Below are 13351 nucleotides of genomic sequence, written 5' to 3' on the forward strand. Positions count from 1 at the left end.
CATGTACTCCTGTATATAACACATTCCAATCTATGTCACACTTATCCCCCACACCTACACTGATATAAATTTATGTATGCATTTTATGTCTAAGCCTGCTTTTGCGTTTAACTGGATGGTAATGCTGAATTGGAGGAGATAGACACAATAAGATTAGGCAGTTTCCAAAAACAAAATAAAACAAAACAAAATTATAACTTACCTTAACAAGACTTTGCTCATTGAATTTTACTGTAAGGAACATTTGTAGAACATAGGGTTTTATAATTCTTAAAATAATATAATCTTCCTAAATATTCAATTTCAGTTTTGAAGATACTACTGTTTTATATATATGTATATATATATATATAATTTATAATATATATAATGTAGAAACATTATGAATTTATTATTTTTAAATTCAAGTCTATGAAAGATCCATCTTTTGAAAATGCCTTCTTCTATATTAAGCCTTTGGTTCTAAGATATAAAATAATTATTTGGTTCTAAGATATAAAATAATTATTTTGTAGTAGTCATAGTTGCTCTCTGGTTCTTTTACAATGATTTGGGTTATGCTTTTACTTACCATATTTTATTCTTCAAACTCTGCAGCAGTTAGAATAAACCTCCCTCCTGAAAAGCCATGCCCTTTCTGTCCTTCATTATGGGTAGCAGTAGCATTCATAGATCTATCAATGTCTTGCTATAGATATACATTTTATTCCAGGTGAGCACAGGTGAGCACAAATCAATAGCTGCATTAATACTGTTGTTAATAGCTGCAAAGATTATCAATGTCTCATTCTGAACTGCCAAATAGCTTATTACTACATAAAAATATAAGTTTAAAAAACAAATTCTCATATTTCCATTTTTTGAATATTGTCTGCAAATCCTTTTGGTCAAAAATTCTGTACTTGTCAGCATTAGTAGGTAAGATGATAAAATTCACTCTAGTAAGAATGGATATTACATGACCCATGAAATCAATGAATGTCCAGGGGGAAAGACTCTAGGCTGAGCTTTCAGAATCAACTTCCTGAAGTACATGCAGGACTGTCATATAAAGTCGATACTGAGCTTGGAGCCATGCTATTTCTGCCATTACTTCAATCAACAAAATGAATATCATAAGAAACCCATTCTTTCATGCAGCTCATTTCTAATCATGTACTCATGCATATATTTTTACTCAAACAGTAGTTGAGCCTGGAATATATGATTTTTGTGCATTGAACTTTTTTTTTTTTGAGTTGAAGTCTCACTCAGTCACCCAGACTGGAGTGCAGTGGCTGCTCCCGGCCACCACAGCCTCGACCTGCTGGGCTCCAGTGATCCTTCCACCTCAGCCGTCCAAGGAGCTGAAACTACAGGTGTGCGCTACCACGCCCGGCTAATTTTTTGATTTATTGTAGAGATGAGGTCTCTCCAAGTTGCCCAGGCGGGTCTTGAACCCGCGGGCTCAGGCAATTCACTCACCTCGGTCTCCCAATTGAACTTTTAAAATGTAGGTTTCACAATGTAATGACTTATCCAAATGTAGAAAGTATGTTTAAAGTTTTGGGGCAAACCAAATGCCATATGTTCACTTGGCCACTTACTCTCCCCAGTCTTTTCTTTTTACTTTTTCACTCTTTCTCTCTATCACACTTTCTTAACAACAATATATTTATATATTTTGAAGTAATGATATTTGCCTGATGTTCACATTATCTAGATGAAACAATTATCTTATTTTCTTGGATTGTGCTTTGATATTTCCAGCTACTTGGAAGACTGAGGCAGAAGGATCGCCTGAGTCCAGTAGGCTGAGGCTGCGATGGCTGTGAGCTTGCCACTGCACTCCATTCTGTGTGACAGAGTGAAACTCTGACTCAAAAAAAAGAAAAAAAAGAAAAAAATTGAAAAAAGTTTTGAAATACTTAAAATAATATTTACAAACTTGCTCTAAAAGACTTTTAGAGAAATTCACACTCAACAATTGCAAAATGCGCATTTTCTTCAAATACACATCAAATATTTACAAGTTTAGATAATAGGGTGGGCCATAAACGCATATCAAGAAAATTCAAAGGCTTAATATAATACATAAATGTTTCCTTACCTCAGTGGCATTCAGCTATAAATCAATTATATATATATGTGTGTGTGTATATATATGTGTGTGTGTATGTATGTATATATGTACACATTGTGTATGTATATTTTTATATATACACACATACACACACATATATACAATCAATAAAATATATATAAATATATAATCAATAAAATACATACCATACATAATCAATAAGATAAACACATATGTGTAACTGGAGATAACTGATTAAAGAAATAATGCTATACTTCTTCTATTGTGCCTTTTTGAAGATTCGGATTTTCTTGGATTATGCTTTGGTATTAACATTGCCATCACTATTTTCTTTCCTTTGTGCTCATCTAACATAATTTGGATCTTCATTTTACATTTACACTTGGTAGGTCATTTGTAAAAAATATTCCATGAACATGAAGTCACTTAATGTTTATTTTTTAATCTAATATGGGAGTCATTTAAGAAAGTGATTTTCCTAAATGAAGCTTTAATGTATATGTTACCTCATTGATCTAAATTCCTTCAAAGTTTAATCTGATAGTCATTATATCAGTTTTAACAACTATCAGATTAAAGTTTGATTTTATTTAAATCAGATTTTAATTCAGAAATTTTATTTTTCCTTCTTCATTGAAACCTTTTCAAAATCCGATTGTCCTTCTTCATGACATGTGGCTTTGATTTCTTAGGAAAAACAAGCATGTTCTGGAAAGTACTTGAAAACATCAAGTCATTTTTTCAACAATTGTGATTCTCTCCTTGCAGTAAGTCCATTATATAAAAGTCATGGTCAAAATTCAAAAGAATTGAATATTCCTCTTCTTTTGCACTACAGCATTACTTCTAATTTCTCCATTATCTGTCCTTATTATTTTTCTAGTTAAGACAAAGGACTTAAATACGGTTAACCAGATTAGAAAGATGGAAAAGGTAAGAAAATAACCAGTGTACAGAAATAAACAAGAACAGAAAACACTGTCATCCTGGGCTAAAAATAACAAAGGCAGAGTGACATGTCTTGGAGCACAGCAGAAAAGGATGGAGAAGAGACATGCTCTTGCTGGAGCTGCCCCTTATCTCCAAGAGGGACAGAGAGAAACGTGCTTATTCTCCTTTCCTCATGCTCCTCATCTTTTTTTCCTGTTTTTTTTTTTTTTTCTTTTTCAATTCCCCTTGTTGTTCAAAACAAGGTAAAATAAGTGACATTAGGAATCTGGCAAATACAGTCTGAAAATGTATCTTTCCTTTTATAAGAAACAGAGTAGAAAGAAGTAGAAGAGAAAGAGTGAGAAAGAGGACCCATTAGTAGGCACTATCTGTCAGGTAAATGAAACCAGACCAGGCGAAACGGCAACAAAGGAGCCAAGAAAAATTTATTAGCACAATCCCAGGCGAAGTTCACCGGCCCATGTAGCTGTGGGCCGGAGAAGTCGCGTCCAGCAAGATGGGCGATGGATTTATAAAGGGCACACTGAGAAAGCTGTGAGGGGGTTGGGGAGAGCAATCACTGGTTGGGACAGCTGTCACGTCTGCTGGCGATTGGCTGAACAGGGTTGCTAGAGTCGTTGTAATAGGTACTGGCTGGCTTTGTGGCTGGAGTCTTAGTTCCGGTCACTCATGTTTTTTGCTGGCTCACTTTCGCCCATGGTTCTCCTGGTCTGGGTTGGAGCCATCTTGTTGAGGCGAGGCCTGCCCCATCCTCCGGTACCTCCCACCTTACATTCCAGCCTTTTGGTCATAGGGGCACCAGCTTGTTCTAGCTACTTATTGCTGGGAAGGGGTGGTGTGTGGGGGGGTCTTAAGGCTGGTATGGGGCCGGAGGTGGTTCAGATGGAAGGGGCGAGTATGAATGTAACAGTAGTTGGTTGACTGTTATTCGAGAGAGCTCTGCCAGGCGCTGTTGGAGAAAACTAAAAACACATGGGGCCACAGACAAGAGGAGAAAAACAACAATCAGTGGAGTGAGAACGGAGAGAAGCCACGTTAGAAGCTGGGGTTGCCACCACCCTAAGAATGGGCCTCCGATCGGGTCTTCTCTCCATTTTTGGAGGTTTTCTTGTAATTGTTTAATTCTGTCCTTGACTATCTCCGATTTATTGGCATAGAAGCAGCATTCTTCCCTAAGAAATAGGCATATCCCTCCTTCTTTAGCTGTTAGCAGGTCCAGTCCCCGTCGATTCTGGAGGACCATGTCAGCCAGGGAATCCAGCTGTGTTGTAAGTCTAGGATCGTATCCGCCACCTGCTGTATGTCCTCGATTAGTTGGGAGGAGAGCTGTTTGTAAAAGTGAAGTGAGGATCCCAGCCCTGCTGCCCCCGTTTCCATGGCCACAGTAATACCCAGCCCAGCCAGCAGAGGTATGAGCTGAACTGCCCGCCTTACCCGTGACGTTGAGGAACCGACCAAGGGGACAGGCAGGCTTTGGTTACCGGGTGCTATTACAACGGTGGGGAGGAGGATGACAAAAATGCAGGACCCCGACCAGTCGGGGGGCAGGACCGGGTAGATGGTACTGCCACACAGAAAGGGTCCCATTAAGTGGGGGGCAGAGGGTGTTATTTGATTGGACCATGAGTGATTGTGAGCAGAGGCAGAGGGGGGCCCAGCCGACCCCCAGGGTGCCGTTTCGTGTTATACACTGGGCTGCGGGCAGGTCATATGGGAGAGGGGTGTCAAAATGTGGTAGTGAAGGCAGACATTGGGTTGGAGGCGTAGGGAAATTTCCTGTGACCGGAACAGGGGAGACCCAGGACTGGCCAGACCTGAGGCATAGCCAGCAGTCCTTTGCTAAGTCGGGGTTAGTAAGGTTAAGCAGGGTATGGGTTTTATTGAGGACAGGAAGGAGTCCTGGGTTCGTCTGATAAGGGCCTCGGGGTTTTGGGAGGTTGGGGTGCACCAACACCTGTCCATGGAAATGTTGAATGAGTTCTTTTATGACTCACTTGGTGTTCTGCTGTTCTGCATAATCCTGCGTCCCTCCCCCATCTGATTTGCCCACAGGAGGTCTGAGGTTCCAGCAGATCTTTTGTCCCTGGCACCCGGGACAGGAGTACCCAGCGTGTTGTCCCATGCTCCGTCCCATCCAGGCCTGTTGTTTGATTGGCCTGAAGCAGACTGAGGCTTGCTCGTAGCAAGGTGCAGGCAACCAGCTGGTAGAGTTTGGGTTTTCCTGCAGAGACGCATCGGTTGCAAGTCCAATCAGCCATGCCCCATGTCATCGTAAAGTTATTGGCTAGGCTTACTAACATCAATACGGTTAAAACGTAACTGGAGGGGTTCCACCTCATTAGATTTCCACACTTCATTGTTGGGGGGGTCCCGCTTGAGTCGAGAAATGTGGTACGAAGAGGGGTGCCCTAACAGTTTAGCCGTGGTAGGAGTTGTAAGGACTACTGTGTAAGGTCCCGTCCAGCGAGGTTGACGGGACCGGGATTGGAGCTCGCCAGAGTCATCTTGTTGAGGCGAGGCCCGCCCCGCCCTCCGGTACCTCCGAACTTACACTATCTATCTATTTTGCTATATTCTCACTCATCCATCAATTTTAATTTACCATACACAGGTGTATGGTCCCATCTAACCTGAAGCAACTTTCTATCTTCAAAAATCATGACTCTTTTTTTAATCCAGTCCTCTTCTGATGGGCAGCATGGTAGCTTCCAGGTTATTGCTATTGTGAACAGCGCTGCGATAAACATACGTGTGCAGGTATCTTTTTTATAGAGTGATTTGAGTTCTTCATATACACGATGGAATACTACGCAGCCATAAAAAAGAACAAAATCATGAATTTCGCAGCAACCTGGATGGAACTAGAGTCTATAATAATGAGTGACCTCTCACAGAAACAAAGATCCGAGTATCACATGTTCTCACTCATATAATGGACCTTGAACCCCCAATGTAATACTATAAGAAAATGACTGACGGTACTGGGAAGCTAATTGGGGGGTAGAGGGAGATGGGATTAACAGTAGCAAATATCTGTCTGGGGATGGGGAAACACCTCTTATCAACAGGGTACCTGAATGAAACGTAATTGTACACCTAACCCTTAACTGTACCCCACAAAACCATAATAAAAAATATTGATTAAAAAAAAGAAAGAAAAGATGAAACAAATAAAAAATGCAAAATGGCAAAAAAAAAAAAATCATGACACTTTTAGTTTCTTTACAAGGAGACATTATGAATAATTGAAATTTTCTACTTATGGTAATACCAAAATACTTTTTAGCTTCTAAACATTCTATCAACAGCAACTATAAAAACCGACAAAATATTTAAAACATTTGCTAGAAGGCATTAAAGAAGTGCTAAGGCAGTATAAGCGACAGGGTCCTGGACCCCAGATAAAAGGAAAGTGCAAAGAAGTGATCCTGAAAATTGGCACCGAATTTGGTAATTCTCATAATAACTGAGAGTTTGAATAAGTGAGAAGAGGTTTCATCAGTCCTGTGAGGCTAGAGGAGCAAAAACTCCACCAAGGATGAAAGGACCTAAGAAATTTTTCAAGTTATCAATTGGTTCTTTCAAATAGTTATATCCTTTGAAAAGCAGAAAGAAAGAAAGAAAGAAAGAAAGAAGAAAAAAAAAGTCTTCATAAAGAATGAAGCCCTGCACCACAGTGTGATATGTATTTGGATCAGGTAAACTGACCCCAGTTTTAACTGCTTTTCAAAATCAGAATTCTAAAGATCTTAAGAGAAAAATAATAAAATGCATAGCCTCAAGTCATCTCTAAAATACGTCATCTACAATGTTCCAAAGCAAATCAGAATTACCAATATGCCGGGGGAAACTGTTAAATCATGAGAAAGGAGGTGATGTGGAAGCAGGTAGAAACATACACATAGAAGATTCAGATCATGGCGTTAGTGGTCTGTATTAATCGGGAGTGTCCAGAAGTATAATATCAACGGGTGATAGATAGATACACAGACATAGATATACAGGTGATAGAAATTTATTACAAGGAACTGACTCACTTAAATGTGGAGACTGAAAAGTCACAGTTTGCCACCTGCAAACCAAAGGCCCAGGAATTCTGATTTGTGTAGCTCCAGTTAAAATTCAAAGGCCAAGAACCAGAGAAGCCAATGGGGTATGTCCTAGTCCAAGTCAAAAGGACAAAGAACCAAGAACACCAATATCTGAGGATAGGAAATGATAGATGTTCAGACTCAAATAAAGAAAGCAAATTCTCCCTCCCTCCACCTTGTTGTTTTATTCGGGCCTCAACAGATTAGATGCTGCCCGCTCACACTGGCAAAGAAGAGCTTCTTTGCCTTATCTGTCAGCTCAAACGTTAGCCTTGTCTTCACTCTCACAGTCACACCCCAAAATAATGTTTTATCACCTATCTGAGAACGCCTTAGTTTAGTCAAGTTGTCACCCAACATTAACCATCACCTAGAAATATTTTTTAAATTAAGGTATAAATATATTTGAAAAATAAGATTAAAAACTGAAGAATACATAGTGAAGAATATAATAAAAAAAGATAAATTGGAATTCTAGAATTGAAGAAAGATATGTAATTTAGGTCAAAGTAGATAACTTCAACAATATTCTAGATACAACAGAAGACAGGATTATTGACTTAAAAGAAAAGTAGCAAATCTTACACATGAAAAAGCAAAAAGTTGAAAATGTAGAGGAATACCATAAAGCCCTGTGAGAGTAAGTGAAAGGTCTGAATACATGCACTTGCGGAGTTTCAGATTAAAACTTAGAGGTCCAGTAACAAACGAAAGACCAAAGAACAGCTAAATATCTGGCAAAATATAATTAATATTGTTTAAAGTAATTTCTTATAAAGTTTAAAATATATATTATATAGAGAGAATTAAAATATATGACAACAATCACAAAACAAGTAAAAGGGTAAGTGTATTTAGAATATTCTATGACTTTATATTGTCTAAAGAGTGATCTAAATATAAATTAATATTAGATTTTAGTAAGTAATGAATTCATGTTGTAATCCCTATGATAACATTAAAAAAATAGTAAAGTAGTGCTTACTAAAATGCTATTATAGGATAACAAATGGAATAATTTTTGAAAGTTATTCCAAGGAAGGCCATAAAGGATGCAAGAAACAACGTAGAAAAGGTGGACAAGAAATACAGAGTAAGGTAACATAGTTATACACAAGTAGATCAATAATTATTTTAAACATGATTAGACTAAAGCAAAGGTTGTCAGTTTAAAAAATAAAAACAACATCTTAGGCTATTTAAAAGCAGGTATAAATCTTAAAATATAAGAATTGAGAAAAGATGTCAGTAAAAGTGTGTAAAAAGATAAACCATGCAAACAATGACAAAAAAAATAATGCTGGAAATTTATACGAATATTGGACTAAGTTAATTTCAAGGAAATAATTATTACTAGAGAACAAGAAAGACATGTTATGATGATGAAAAACAAATTAACAAAAATGTTTGAAATACTTAAAGTAGGAATTACAAACTTGCTCTAAAAGACTTTGTAGAGAAACCCACACCCAGTAATTGCAAAATGCACATTTTCTTCAAATACACATAGACTATTAACAAGTGTAGATAATAGGTGGGTCATAAACACATATCAAGAAAATGCAAAGGATTAAAATCATGCATGAATGATCCCTGACCTCAGTGCCATTCAGCTATAAATCAATTATACACACACACACACACACACACACACACACACACAATCAATAAATATATAAGTAAATATATAATCATTAAAATGCATATCAATATTTAATCAATAAAATACAAAATAAAATAATGCTATACTTCTTCTATTGTGTCTTTTCAGAGATTTGATCCAGCACCTTATCTCATTTATATTTTGAGATTCATCAAATCTAGTGTGTCAGAAAGTCTAATTTACAATGTGGCTTTCCATGTAGCCTAGACCTGTTGCACAACCTTCTCTTTCTCTAGGTTCCACTCTAAACTAGGAACCTTGTAGTTTATTTGGTAGAAGAATCTAGGGAGCAAGCACAAATTTTATAGTATATGTTGCCTCTGCTGTCTAAGGAGCTCCCCAGGTGTTATATATTTTGTCAGCATTAGTGCAAAGTGAGACACCATGTCTCATTTTAGTGGTGATATATTGGCATACCCCAGACCATCTGTTCCCTAAATTCTTTGTTAAAATGGCAAGCCCCTGAATTTTGTAGTTTTATTCTTTCTCTGTCAAACATATGTCTAACCAACACATCTGGGATGCTTTGCCTGACCTACTCACCAGAGACTATCAAAATGCTGTTAGGTGGAACAAATTATGTTCTAGGGGATCTCTGTGTACAGGATCAAAGTTCCAGAGACTTAATCTTAATAGTAAGAGAACAATTGACATAGCCCTGGGGAAAGATAGTGAAATTGTATTACTATCTCTCCCCAATGAATGTAATCTGATCAGATACTCTTTGGAGAAATCTGACATGGGGGAAAATATGTTTCCAGGTCAATAGCTGTATTTCAAGGCATGGCATGTGTTGATTTGCTCTAACAAACACATCATATTGTTTATAGTAGCTGCACTTTGGAGTCACTTTCTAACTATATTTGCAATAAGCTACATTCATTTTTAAGATGCATGTGATTTTTATGACAGCCATGTGTGTGAATTAAAAGTGGGTGTAATGGGAATGATAGCTGCCTTTCAAATCTTTAATGGAAGATTTAGCTGCTATGATTCCCTGAGAGGTGTAACATTTAAAAATAAAATGAAAAAGAAATTCATTTCAATGAATTTTCACTTGACCTTTCTTATTTCACTGGACTTTACATTACAGGTAAGAGGGACAGTATGGGCAGAGATTCTGCCAGTTGCTGTCTATGAATACTCCAACTGGTCCCATCTTGAAATGGTCTTGGAGCAAACTTGCTTTGTTAATTGAGCTCCAAAGTTCTTTACACTGATGCTTGAACAAAAGTGGAATTTTAGGCTTCTAGAAATCACATCAGATCAGAACCAATATACAAGTTTTAAATTTTTGAGTGTTTCTTTCCCCTCAGTGTCTACTTGTTATATTAATTGACAAGGTTGTTTTGGAGAAAACCTGGACAAATATTTCAGTGTATTTTCATTGCAAGATCTTTCCTCCAAGGATTTAGCCTGAATTTTAATCAAGGGGCTTCAGAGCTGTGATGGAGTGACCAATGGTATAATTAGTCCAGACTGGAAATTTTCTCAAGCTATAAAATTTTCAGTGTTACATTCAAGACCTGGGAGGGCCAGTTACCCTATCTGTGAATTAGCTTTGACTTGGAACCTGGGGAAAATACTGTAATTCCTTTTGTGGTGATGCAATTTTGCCTCTGTTCATCAAACAAGTCTTTTTCTACTATATTTATTAATACATCAGTAAGGTAACTTATTAATACAGTAGTAGGCTGCACGTATATTTTATACTTTAGAACTTCAAGTTCAGTTAACTACAACCAACCACCAAACCCTGGGTGTCAAAATCACTCTGCTACTGTTGCCTATTATGATAATTAAATTAGATTGTCTTGCACACTTAAATCCAAGTCTCTTACTTTCCATAATCCCACCATTATCACTGAAATCAAGAAACTCATTTCTCCTGTAACTCAATACTATTTTTATACCTAGCCTAGAGATGACAGCCACCACAGAGCTTTTTAAAAATACCATTAGTCTCCTCATAAATGCATTTATTCATTCCTATGTAGAGGGAATGTCTTTTGGACACTCCCAGGATACATTGTTGTGGGCAAGTAAGAGAACTGCCCTTTAAAGATTCACTGAAGCAAATACTGTCTATCTAAGACTCATATGTCTTCTCTTACATTATACCAGAGAAAGTCTGACATTTTTTATTTCATTACTATACAATTTGAATCCAGACTTCAATAGCCAAATGAGCAAATAGGTCAAATTCCGGCTTCTCTAACTATTACTTAAATTCAGAATAAAATTTAATGGAGCATTACAGTAAATTTAGTTTTGTTCTTTATGGATAATTATGCAGATTTACTACCATTAATTTTTTCAGACGTATACAGGTAAAATTTAAAAAATATATTTTGCTATACATACCATATCCTACTGATAGAAAACCTATTGATTCTTTCCTTGGGGCATGTTGGGAAATAACTATTGTTTTGACCCTAATGGCAGTTAGAGATTTAAGGTAGCTTTGAAATGACTAGGCTAGCACAAACTGAATCAGTTTGAAAAATTAAATATTATCTCTTTGAGGGAAGGCTACTTTTTTGACAGTAAAGTGAAGTTGATTCTAATGACATGAAGAATGAGAGAACTTTGGTGGTTCAAGATTCTCAACTCCCTAAGTGCACACAAATGTTACCAAACAAATCTCAGTGTCACAGTACTTCTTCACAAATACTTGAAACTTAAGCATTGAAGGCTTGACCATAATATAAGGGACTGATGATGTATAATCAACTTATACTTTATACATCTGCACATTTGTATATTTGTTCTTATCTTCAGCCTCATGTGTCCTGCAGCTATGGGACATAATTAGCTTTTTGAAGTTATACCCTAAGCCTGCTTTTAATTGAAGGCTCATAGATATGAGGGTACTTTTTACTCAGTTCATCTTCACCTTTAGAATTGAGAAGCACATTCTTCTATTCTTATCATTATCCTTATTGCAATAAGACTTGAATATCACAGTAATTTGATTTATCAAAGCTTTGACTTTGACCTGCCCTGCTTCTCAAGTATCTGTAGATACTTCTTTTAAAAGTAAAAATGATGTCACTACATGGCACAGATAACTATTCTCTCGTTTTCCATCTTCAAGATCAACTTGATTCACTGCTGGTGGAAAAACAGACTAGTTCAACCTCTATGGCAAAGAGTGTGGCAATTCCTAAAAGAATTAGAAATTGACCTTCCATATGATCCAGCAATGCTCCTTCTGGGAGTATACTTAGAGGAACTCAAATCATTCTATGAAAAAGATGACTATGCTGGCTTGTTTATTGCACCATTGTTCACAGTAGCAACAACATGAAACCAATCATGCTGCTCATTAAAACTGGACCGAATTAAAAAAAAAAAAGTGGTACATATACACAGTGGAATGTTATGCAGCCACAAACAAGGACAAAACTGTGGACTTCACAGCAACTTGGACGGATTTATTGTCTATAATACTCAGTGATCTATCACAGAAACAAAGAACTGAGTACCACACGTTCTCACTCATAAGTGAACCCTGAGCATTTAACATAATACTATAATAAAAGGATAATACTATAAGACAGGGATTGGCAGTAGCCGGCAACTGCTATAGGGGGTGGGGCACATAACATTAATAGGGTACCTAATCTCAAACCAGGCAAAGTGTGGATAAAAGGGGGGGCCCAAATTTTACCTCTACAATGACCACTAGTATACCTAATCCTGAAGTATACTCCACATCTTTCAAATAACAATTAAAGGTAAAAAAAGATCAACATGACTTTGTTCACATTCAACCAGGTGATAATCCTCGAACCCCATCATGAGAGATAGTTATTCAATCTACTCCTGAGATAAAGTACCATAGCAGTGTTCCACCAGGATGCATACACCTCTCTGAATATTTGAGATATAAAGAATTCAATACAGAAAATTGGTAACAGATGACACATGATGATGAAAAGATTATTAAAGATTAGTGAAGAAACACGTAGCAGGTTATCTCTACTATACTTAGCCAAAAAACAAACCAAAAAACCCCACTAAAACGAAATGAAAACAATGAAAAAACAAGAAGGGTAGGGTACCAACACCAATGAACTTTGTCAAGGGGTCACTAGGAAGAAGCTGAAAATATGAAGATTTGCTTTGTGGCTGTTTGAGCCATGAAAAATATGTAGCTCTTGCTGGAAACAACACTCAAGGCAAAGGAGAAAAGAGAAAAGTACCCTGGCTGCTTCTTTCTTCTTTCCTTTTACCTTATAATCTCTCTTCAATGTCTTTTATTAGCCAAAAACTTATAAAAGACAGTTGACATGAGAACAGGAAATCAGCTCTTTTTTAAAAAAATGTTTAAATTTTTTAATTGTAAAGATGTGGGGTACAATTCAGGTCAAGTATACAAATATTCGTTATGCATGTTCCCTTGTTGATAAGGTGTGTCTCCCACTCCCCCAGCAAAATGCCACTACTGTCAATCCCGCTCCCCTCCCCCCAGCAATTTCCCACTACTGACAATCCTTTTCTTATAGTATTACCATAATTGTTCAAGGTCCACTTATGAGTGAGAACATGTGATACTCA

Source organism: Carlito syrichta, unplaced genomic scaffold (genome assembly GCF_000164805.1).
Source record: "Carlito syrichta isolate Samal-C Ts95f unplaced genomic scaffold, Tarsius_syrichta-2.0.1 Scaffold309078, whole genome shotgun sequence".
Taxonomy (NCBI): domain Eukaryota; kingdom Metazoa; phylum Chordata; class Mammalia; order Primates; family Tarsiidae; genus Carlito; species Carlito syrichta.